At 45.8% G+C, this 9,353-nt stretch overlaps 1 long non-coding RNA gene across 1 annotated transcript; it reads right to left on the reverse strand.

The window, feature by feature from the left end:
• Positions 1–8,654: 8,654 nt before the first annotated feature.
• LOC127341298 (uncharacterized) lies at positions 8,655–9,107 on the reverse strand. The gene is made up of 2 exons (XR_007875402.1): positions 9,033–9,107; positions 8,655–8,943 (listed from the first exon to the last, which is right to left on the reverse strand). It is a non-coding gene; the product is annotated as an uncharacterized lncRNA (long non-coding RNA).
• Between the last annotated feature and the right edge of the window lie 246 nt (positions 9,108–9,353).

The following is a 9,353-nucleotide window of genomic DNA, read 5'->3' on the forward strand; positions in this document are numbered from 1 at the left end:
TGTCGCCACGGACCTCCTCTCTGGCGAGCATGTGTCAGCGGGCTTCTTTGTCACCGGGCGAGGTCGAGGATGGAGACGTACATGGAGAACACCCCTGCCATCTCGGTCGCGACCGTGCGCCATTGGGTCTATTGGGGAGGCGCTGACATTTTCTTTGGAGGGCAACATGGAAAGAGATGGACACCGCCACATTGACGCAATACCTCTTATGCCAGTACTAGATTTCTCAACACTTCCTACATATGTTTCCTTCTATTAGGAAAACTAGCAAAAACTCTTTTCACAACTTCTATAGGGGCACCTTCCTAGGGACCACTTCAATGAAATACATCGCTCATATTTTCAACCGTCCTGTGACCTACCATTCTACCTAACAGGTACATCAACAAAAAAAAAAGCGATGCTCTATGGTAATCTAAAAATGCAAGGTGCAAGGTGCATGCCCCGCTCCAGTTGTATGAATATCTCATAGTTTTCCCGTCCGTTTCTTGAAGGTTATGACACATTGTTTTCATTTCGGCAGTTATCCTGCTCCTTTTTCGTGTCAGAAATTTTCACATTGAAACTTTCATTCCAACAGTTTTTCTGTCGGGTTCCGACACGGCTATACGCCTATACCACACATAAATTATGGGATTTCCCGCCCAAACTTTTGTACGTAGTTCAACATCGTTTCCCGAGAGTTGTATACTTGCTACAATCTAGGAGATTCTTGTGGCATTGGAAGGCTATCAGGAAGTTAGGGTTTTCTAGACATACTTTTAGAGATATACCCGCTTTACCATATCGGGAAAACTTCATAGCACTCGGGAAGTTAGACATACCGGAAGATTTCCAGGAATAGATAGAACATCTACCCTTGTAGGACCCTTATTTCATGCATGGGGATCCACTACCTATCATTGCATGTGACTTTCCTATGTGGCATACCCTCAATTGATCGAGAGGCTATAGCACACTGTTATAGTTTTGGCAGTTTACCCATCCACTTTTCATGCCTGCGATTGTTTTCCCACCTATTTACTAGCACACATACCTTTTGGGTTCAAACTTATACAAACCATGTAGATATGAATTGAAAACAAGCCCGAAAGAAACTGACTTGTTAAAGGAAAGTTGTGAACATGCCATAGTCCATAAACTCTCTCTCGCCCCCTTTTTGCGGTAGTGCCTTTATAGCATGTTGAGTCAAATCAGTAGGAGCATGGCGGCCTGGACATGAATCATAGGAGATCATGTGAGCTGGATCGCTATTCATTTCATATTCCTTTTGTGAAGAGAGCGAGTAGACAGTCCACTCCATACAAAAAGCAAGGGGGGCATCGTGGCCAACATATATTATTCAATTGAAACCTTCCATGGCTAGCATCCTAGCAAATACTATCTATTGTTTGTGATAGGAAAATTGCACTGGGGCTCCCATGTCCTCCGCCCCTTGAGAGCAAGTACAATAGGGTCCGGTCAGCATGCTATAAGACATAAAATATTGTATTCTTACTTAGTTGAATGAGATAGATTAGGTGAGAGAAGGGAAGTGGGCTCTCATGCAAGAGCTAGTGCTACCACGTGCTTCTAGGCACTTTGTGAGACTAAAAGTTGGGTATTATATTGTAAAAGTATTACACATATTTTTATAGTTCACTATTATACATGCTAGCTATAAGTTGGTTATAAATAACGCGGCAAACTATTATAGTTGGCTGCCAGCTACACAATTATTCTTGCTTTGATAGGTGACTTGTGATAGCGGGCTAGCATCGTATTCCCTGGCAACTCTGACAGCTCCGTACACCTAGGCTCACCGAATTCAATTTCATGTCTCCATATCAACGCGTGCAACACTATTGCTCTTTATTCTCCACATTTGTTCTCCATTTCTACATTGGCTAATCTTCTAGCGGAGTTCTCTGACATGCCCTCGAGTTGTTTAGGAGCATGCGAAGCCCACCGCAATACTTGCCTGCAGCGTAGACGTGTCATCTCCCGGTCAGGAATGCTGCACACGTCATCACTCATCAGCCCCACCAGAGGCATCACATAGTTCGTGAGCAACGAAGGGGACGATCCGTTGCTGGCACCTGGCATGCCGGGTATGGCGCTCGCGTTGTTGGGCCGGCTCCATGGCGCGGCTTTGGCGCACACACCAGCCACATGGAGGAGGCGCCGCCAGTGGCAGCGATGACAGGATTGATGACCACGTTCTCACAGCCCTTTGTGACCGCCGCTGCCACCCAGTTCACGACGTTGAGGAATGAGCAGGTACTGCGAAGGGAACATCCTAGTGATGAGCTCAAGGAGCACGACGCCGAAGCGGAGCATGTCGGACCTGGCCGAGGCGGGAACACACAGCTGCAGCTGAACGCGAACATGGCCTGCGCTAACTCTGGCGTGTTGATGAGAGGGAAGAAGCCGTAGTCCATGATGCGCGGCGGAAGCTCGGCGTCGAGGATATGTTCTCTGACTTGAGGTTCCTGTGCGGTGGTGGTGGTGGTGGCGCATCAAAGTCAGCGTCGTCCATGGTCACGTACCGCATCGCCAGGATGCCAAGCTTCTGGTGGAGGTAAGACAAAATACGTAGCGTTCTACTGAGCTCCTACTCGTACAACCTCGTCGGGAAGTTGGCGGATGTGCACGAGAGTTTCTCGGCAGCTCGGCGCCATGGAGAACCTAGTGTGCTTTGTTGGGAGGCGGACAACGCGGAGCTCACTGGTCCCGTACATGGCATCGAGCAGCGACGTGAGCACTCCCATATTCAAATGAGCGTCCATGTACCGTCATGTCGCGTATAACTACATAAATATTGCCCTATTATTTCAGTCACGCGTACATGTATTGCTATATATTTTGCATAGAAGGGAAACTGGCCAGAATTTTTTTCCATACTTTCGGTTGATCTCCAAGATCTATGCGGGATGGGGGTGGACCAAACATGAGCCAAAAGTGCACGTTCTTTGTGATAATCCATTTTTTTTCACACATGCCTCGATTGCGTGTAATAATCCATTCTTTTTTCCTGTGAACAGACAAAAGGTATGAGTGTTGAAGCCCGTGTATAAAACAGCGGCAAAGCAACATAAACGAAAAATTGGCTTGGAGAACTGCTGATATGAGAATGTTGTCTCAAATTCTAGGCGGGAAAGCGTTGTAATGAAAATTTGGGCGGAAAACTAGACGAAGCGGAAATAGTGTGATGTAGCTTCCCAAGAGTTGCATGAATAACACAGGAAATATGTCTTGTTAACCGTGCTTATGTATTCTCCCTCGGCGGAGGACTAAGGGTGGCTCTAGTATCCATCATCGGATAGCCCTAACTATATTTTTATGAAATTCGAGTAAGATAAATTTTATGTTATTATTATCATATCTACACAGAAATTTACCTCAGAATATCACCTACTTCGTCAGTTTTGAAGTTTTAAAGAGGGTGGAAGTCATCTTAACATATCGTTCATCGCCTTTTTTACTACTACCATATTTTTTCGACCACTCATCCTGATTTCGAATTGGGTGATTTTTTTTTGTGCATTATAAAATTTAAGCAGATATCAATATGATAATAATACCAGAATAAATCAAGAAAGGTGTATCACAAAGAACGGTTGAGATGGAGGGAGACTTTATGATGAGGGAAGTGTGGCGTCCCTAAGTTCTTACGCCACCCATTGGTAGGGAAAAGCCCCAGTTGAACCTGGGTGCACGTGAACCCAGGTTGGAAATGCATTTTCCAAATGTGAAAAAATTATGAAATAAAAATATCGGGGTACGTATGCATGTTCCATGTGTACGTAGAAAGTTTTCGCAGAGAAACCTCTTTTTTATTTCAGAATCTAAAAAAAGACAAAATACGTCACATATATACTGCTATATAGCCCTGTAAAATTTCACGTTTTTGCCGAGGCAAAATAAAATGTTTTTTCAGAACGAAACTCATGTCCAGAGCACATGTTTGAGATCATCTTTGCAATCATTTTGTGTTTCGATTTTTGAAACATGTTTTGACATCACAAACCCACTTTTGAAAAAAATGGGTTCACATACACCCAGGTTCACAAAAGCCGGTCTCACATTGGTAGCCTTTATTCTCGTGGCCACCATCTCATGTGCACCGTGATCATCGGTATATGCATGCAGATTTATATTTTATGAATGATGGAGAATCTGATATTCCATGCTTACAAACACGATGAGTAGCTATCTCAATGCTTGAAATAAGGGAACACAGCTTGAGAAGTTGAGGGCGATAGCCGGCAACGGTCTGTACGTGGGAGGGAGTTGTTGTAGGCTATGCCTTGGTATTCTCCGGATCGATGAAGCCAACGCCTCGGCATGAAATGTGGGAACGCAGTTGTTGCCGAATTACTAGTCAAGTCGAGCATGGACCGTCACAAGGTGCTCGGGCGGCATACTTTGTATCTACTACATGCATAATCTTTGCATGTTTCTATCTAATACCAGACGCTACGTACCAAATCCGTTTAGTTTCAGTACGTGGCACAGCCTTGCATGCTTATATCCAGTAGGTAGCTAGTTTAGATTCAAAATAAATAGCTTCGCTCCTAGCGTCCCTTGGGGGATTTTATGATTATAAAATTCCCCGTCCCATCGCGCTAGGAAGGGAGACGTGGGGTTTCTCTTCTCGAAGGCGGTGTCCCTAGGTCGACGATGGTTCCGATGGTCGTGGATGGCGCAGCTCCGTGTGGTGCGGCGGAGATGGCGTGGCCGCCGCGGGGTGGAGCTGTGGCCGATGGGGTCGTCCTCCCGGCCCAAATCTGGTATTGGGAGGGCCAGGCCTGGGCTTGACTACGCCATCTTTGGTGGATGGAGGAGTGGCTCGAGCTGTGGGCGGCAGTGACATCGGCGTGGCTAGTATAGCACGGCCGGATAACCCTAGCGTCCCTTCGTCCAGAGCCCATACCCTCCTCCCCAGCCACCGTCGGCTTCCGTTGGCAGCAGGCTTGCCTCTACTCTTGTGCTAGGAAGGGAGATGTGGGGTTTCTCCGGCCAGAGGCGGTGTCCCTAGGTCGATGATGGTTCTGGCGGTGGCACGCCATCCTAGATGGCGCAACTCCGAGTGGTGTAGCGGTGATGGCGTGGCCGCTTGGTTTTGGGGTGGAGTGGTGGCTGATGGCGACAAAATGTTGTCCCAGATCTGGGCATGCGCCGGCTAGGCCCGTGCTTGACCGTGGTTGGTGATGACGTCGACGTGTCTACTGTAACACGGCGACATGAGTTTTACGAGCCCGCATTGGGATCGGCCTAGCCAGGTGGGCCTGGTTTGCTCTAGATGCGGCGTGATGATGGTTACCACCAATGGCTGTAGAAGCTATTTGGTCGTCTTCCTTGGATGTGTGCATGTGTGTTCTAGAGAGAGAGACACGAGTGATATGTGAGTTTAGAGATAGAAGAAGGAGCTGCGTGATGCAGCTCCAACAATCGGTATCAAATCCTAAAGATCGAAGACGGTGGTGACTGCTCGGCGGACTCCATGCGAGATGGAGGCTGATAGCGCGAGGCCATTAGGAGGAGGAAGCCATGATGGGCGTATCGGAGCCGTCTTCGACATCAAGAGGAGGCCATTGAGTATGGCAAGACGATGTGGTGACCAATGCCGCGACAGCATCGTCGACGGCAGAATGGCTATGGGTGATCCGTCTAGTGACGAATGAAGAACAAAGATTAGGAGAAGATTGTTTGCTTTTAATCTTGATTTTCGTTTTTAGTTCTGCATGTAGTAGTCGTTCAGCAGCAGGTGAAGCTCCACTCGATCACCTAAAGCGAGATGCTAAGCTCCATGTCGTGCGGTGCAACGCGTGATGCATGTGTTCTTTCTGATGCATCAGGTCGTGAGAAGCGGCAGGTCTGTGATTTGTGAAGATTTGGAGCCGATCCATTGAGTAGTGGTTATGTAGAACCGAGTGAATTGGTCACTCATCTAGTCGTAGGATAGTTAGTTGCATGCAAGGAGTTTGTTAGCTAGGATGTGCATGGGTTGGCCTAATCGTATGGTAGTGGCATGTGTGCGTGAATGCATGATCTCATCTCGCTAGGAGGTGTTAGTGGGCAGTGTGCGTCCAGGCTTTGCCTATTTAAGTCCATGTGAGTACTGTCCAATAATGTGAGTACTCTAGCAATCTAGCTAGCATAGCATCATTGAACAATTAGAGGCCACATTATCCCATTACTCCTAGAAGACATGCTTTCCCATGCCTGCCAATGTTAACATCTTTTATCCAGTCATCCTACCTACCAGTACTTGGACATAATTGTCATTAGTTTTGCACAAAACTTTTGTGAGATTGAAGTTGTCATAGAGTAGGTTGATAAAGCCTGAACCACTTTTTTTAAGACGACTGCTTTAGTAGCGCTAGTTGCTTGAACTGTTAGTTTGTCACACGTCCAGTCGAGGTCGGTAATTAACCCCACCGCAAGTATTTCTCTGTTAGATCTTCTCGACCAATTTGCAAAATATTCCTTATTAGTTTGCTTCTTCTATCACCGGTTCAGGTCATGGTTGCCTTGGGTGTTAGCCAGATTAGAACCAAGAAGTACCAGAACACCGATGGAGGCCCGTGAGACAATATGCTAGTTATGTGAACAAAGACATGATCACCGATGGAGGCCCGTGAGACAACGCCACCATCCCCAGTTGGAACAAATACATGATCAAGGTATGACATGGTATGCTTCTAGTTGCAGGTTGTCGGCGGAGTCCAAGAAGAGAAGCTCTGGGACAGTCCTTCATCATTCGCGTGGCCCTATCTCGAAGTGACACTTCACACCGCCGGAACGGGAATGCTCAGGTCTTGCGTATGCTCCGGCAAACTGGCATGCCTATGTAGGTGCTATGGTGTTGTCCGAAACTCACCGACGGAGTGAAAACGCCAAGCTACGGTGGACATGCAACTGTACCAATGTTCTTTTAAATGGGTTCTAAAGTAAAACCGGTAGGTAGCAAGCGGCGCTATCATATTTGGCGGATGCACATGTACACTTACTTGGCTGATGCATCTATCTAGCACGTGGTGTGCACTTGCCAGTCCATTCTATGTACGACTACACTTGACCTCAGCGGAGTAGGCTAGACTGGATCAACTTCCATAAACACAGATAAGTGTAGGTAGAGTTCATGGATTCGATACCACTTTTTTACTTCATTAATCAAGAACTAAGCATTTGTAGTGTTCATGGCAGATATAAATTAGTGCTACTAATAAACCAAACGAAACTAGGCACTTGTGTTACTAGCTATAGCTAGCCGGTGCCGGTTAGCTATTTTTTACTTAATTAATCAAGAACTGATCATTTTTAGTGTTCTTGGCATGTTCGAACTAGTGCTACTAATAAGCCAAACGATTAGATATTTTTTACTCAATTAATCAAGAACTAAGTATTTTTACTATTTATAGATTTAAATTAGTGTTGCTAATAAGCCAAACAAAATTAGGCACTTGAACTAACTAGCTTTTTGCTAATAAGCCGGTGCTCCTTAAATATGTACTTCCTTGCAAATCAATTTAGGACTGTTAGCTAACTATCTAATAACCATGGAGCGATCACCATGGACGGAGCCAGCTCCCAGCAATCTGGCACAGCCGCCCGGCACTGGGTTACTGCATATGAATTAATCGTGATATTTAGCTCGGGAAACTCCGGCCGGCGTCGCTGTACATAGGCCATGCCTAGGGTCATACACCCAGCTGGGCCCGCCACTAGCAATCACAACGTGTAATAGGTGCAAATCAACTTTTCTTTTGAGGGAAAGGTTCAAATCAACTAATCAATCTCATTTGTAATTAATTATGGACCTCTAAATTAGCAGTACTGATAGTCAAACGTTGACCCGGGTAACATGTACCACAAAAATCTTCAATCCCACCATCAAGCATGAACCATGGCACCAAAATAAACAAATCCAGCAGAAACAGCTCAAACCCCAGCCCAACAGAGACAAAAGTAGCTTGGCCCAAGTACGAACGGTCCAATACCGAAACCAGGGTAGCATAACTTGTTTGGCTGTAGAAGCATTTGCAATATTTAGTCCCACCTTGCTAGTCTAGAGAAGTGGAGATCAGCTTATAAGGGGGCATTTTGTGTGGCTCTTAGATAGTAGTATAAGGACATGCAACACACCGAATAGCGCGTGCGCTCGCGTGAATATTCGCGACTTAAGACTTAAGACTTAAGACTTAAGACGCTTGGCGCCAAACAATATTAGTTTTTTTTTTGGAAATCCACGTATATGCTCATTAATTGGTCGTAAATAGCATATTGTACCCCTATTGCTGCAAGTCCCGCCACAATAGCTATACCTTAACCACTCTTGTCGCGAGTAAATTTAGACTGTGTTCTTGTTTTGCATCAGGAGTTTGACAAGAGCTCCTTTATATTCGTCTTCATCTCATGCTCCGCGCGCGAGAGGAGATGAGGTTGGCACGCCGCGGCCTCACGCAGGTGAGAAACCTCGCAACTCTTGAGTTTTTCGCCTGCGCGTGGTATACGCTGAAGAATCTCTCCCGTTGATTCGTGGAGCTGCAGTCCTGTCCTGCATCCGATCGTCGATCGTTCCCTAGCTAGATGATACTGAAACTATGATCCTTATCCTGTAGGTACTAGTTTCTGAACTGACATCATCTCTGTACATCGACCATGAGTACTTGCAACAGTAGTGATCTTACATAGATGGTTTATTCAAATATCAGTAGCATATCCTATTGAGAATTACATGACCTCATTAGGCTCGATGAGGATCAATCATCTGAATATCTGATATGTTCACTGAGGATTTGGTGGGCGGCTGTTCGCTGCGGAAACTCTAGAGCCCCACTCAAGAAGCTCCTTACTAGTGTCATCCTTGTGTACAATTACCTCTATAAAGCACAAGCAATCCTTGTTAGGTCCTAGAGATGCCTCAATCGCCTTCTTCAGTTCCTCCTCTGTTCGGACCTACAGACACAAGTGTCAAATGTCATTGAAATGCGCTATTTTAAAATGTTTTTAACTGTAGAAATACAATTTACACCTGCATCACCAACCTTTGCAGTATAGCACTTGCCCTCGCCATTATGGAATGCTTCCACCACGCCAGTGTAGTTCCAGATTTTGACGATTATTTAGTTGATTGACACAAACAACCATCTTAGACGTACATGCATGGATTTCCTGGCCAGGTGCCCAGTGTGACGAATTGATGTCATCATGATAATGGAAATGTTTTGCATGCATTTTGTGACAGGATGCATGTATTAGTACATATCATACACCGCGCACTAGTATGACCGATGCACATGCATGTACATTCACTTTGCCGATGCCATGCATCTATCTAGCATGTGGTCTATACTGGCCAGTTCATT

This window comes from Lolium perenne, chromosome 3, assembly GCF_019359855.2.
Source record: "Lolium perenne isolate Kyuss_39 chromosome 3, Kyuss_2.0, whole genome shotgun sequence".
Taxonomy (NCBI): domain Eukaryota; kingdom Viridiplantae; phylum Streptophyta; class Magnoliopsida; order Poales; family Poaceae; genus Lolium; species Lolium perenne.